The sequence below is a fragment of the Miscanthus floridulus genome, chromosome 6 (assembly GCF_019320115.1).
Source record: "Miscanthus floridulus cultivar M001 chromosome 6, ASM1932011v1, whole genome shotgun sequence".
NCBI lineage: Eukaryota > Viridiplantae > Streptophyta > Magnoliopsida > Poales > Poaceae > Miscanthus > Miscanthus floridulus.
Window position 1 is genome coordinate 77,713,821 of NC_089585.1, and position 1,873 is coordinate 77,715,693.

The following is a 1,873-nucleotide window of genomic DNA, read 5'->3' on the forward strand; positions in this document are numbered from 1 at the left end:
CCCCTACAAATGGTCACTGCAGGGGCAGCTGGTGATTGAGCCGCCCCTACAGATCAGCCCCAACTGTAGGGGCGGCTCAGGTTACCAGCCGCCCCTACAGCGCCATCTGTAGGGGCGGCTGGGCTGCTGGGGCCCGAGGACGCCCACTGTGGAGGCGCCCCCAACCCCAACCGCCCCTACAGTAAAAATGCCCCCATTTCTACTGTGCGAATCTGGCGTAGTGGGACGGTCCAGGCCCGGTCCCGTTGGCGGCGGAGCCAGCTACGGGGGCGCCCTACCGGGGAAGCCTCCTCGCGGTCGTCACAGGTTCCCGACGTAGCGAGCGCACGACGGCACGACCTCGTCGCGGGCCTCCCGTGCCCCTCTCCTGGACGCGCGCACCCGCCATGGCCATCCTCGCCCGATTCAATGGCCCAAAATTTGGTTGTTGGGAGCGGCAAAACAACCAGTTGCTCTTTAGTGTTTCTCTATATATACTACGCTGCTACTGCCTTAGAGTTCGCATGCAATGTCCGCCATGTCCTCCTGCCGGCAAAGTGTTGCCGAGCAAGATGCCGATGCCGGCGATGCGCAAACGGAAGCCAACCTACAACTCTACAATCACTTCACCAACCTGGTCTCCTCCCTGCCGAGCCCGAATGGCCTGACCCACAGTCCGCTCTTCCTCCACGGCCAAGGCTGGCACGCCACCCAGGGGGCCATGGTCGGCTCCATGGTCGCCAGCGCCTGCTTCTCCGCGCGGCCCACGGACATTATTGTCGCCACCTTGCCCAAGTCTGGCACTACGTGGATCAAAGCACTCCTCTACGCCACCGTGCACCGGGGAGAGCACCCCCCGGACGCCGCCGATCACCCTTTCCACACCCTCGGCCCCCACGAGCGCATCCCGTTCTTGGAGTTACAGCTCTACAACTACAAGACCGGTCGCGTCCCGGATCTCGAAAAGCTTCCGGACCCAAGGCTCTTCGCCACGCACGTCCCGTTCGTGGCGCTGCCGAGGTCCGTCGTCGCCTCTCCGGGGCCGGGCTGCAAGGTAGTCTACGTGTGCCGCGACCCCAAGGACACATTCGTCTCGCTGTGGCACTTCATCAACAAGCTCAGGGCCAAGAAAGGGATGGAGCCCCTCTCGGTCGAGTTCGCCGCCGAGCAGTTCTGCGCCGGCGTGTCGCCGCTGGGCCCGTACTGGGAGCACGTGCTCGGGTACTGGCGCGCGCACCTCGCGCGGCCCGAGCAGGTGCTCTTCTTCAGGTACGAGGAGATGCAGAGGGACCCTGCGGCGCACGTCCGGAGGCTTTCGGAATTCGTTGGCCTCCCCTTCGGCGCCGGCGAGGACGGCACCGCGGACGCCATCGTTAGGCTATGCGCGTTCGAGCGCATGAGCGAGCTGGGAGCGACCAAAGACGGCAAGACGGAGATGCTGGACAACGCGGTGGACAACAGCTTCTTCTTCCGGCGCGGCGTGGTCGGGGACTGGATGAACCATCTGTCTCCAGAGATAGCGCAGCGCATCGATGCCGGTCACCCGCTCCAAGTTCCAGGGCTACGGCCTCATCAGCCTGTAGCCACCTTTTAATTTGTCACCAGCAGTGCGCACCAGTTTGTAATAAAGATCGAGTCATCATTTCTGTTCCGTAATAAAGATCGAGTCATCATTTCTGTTCCCCGAAGTTATTTCGTGTTTCGCATGCACGTAAACTCTTCTTATATATATAGTGGGAGCATATGCCTTCACTAAGCATCTAAGATTTGCTCAAGGCCGGCTAATATGTAGTTTAGGTTCTTATTTTTTTGTTGGAAATTACACACATAGAGATCAGATCAGGATCATGATTGATTATAGAAAAAAACAATGTGAGCAGTGATTTGCCCGGCT

The 1,873-nt window shown here is 60.1% G+C and overlaps 1 pseudogene; it reads left to right on the forward strand.

The window, feature by feature from the left end:
- The first annotated feature begins 508 nt into the window (after window positions 1-508).
- Window positions 509-1,562, forward strand: LOC136456179 (cytosolic sulfotransferase 5-like; annotated as a pseudogene).
- Window positions 1,563-1,873: the final 311 nt, after the last annotated feature.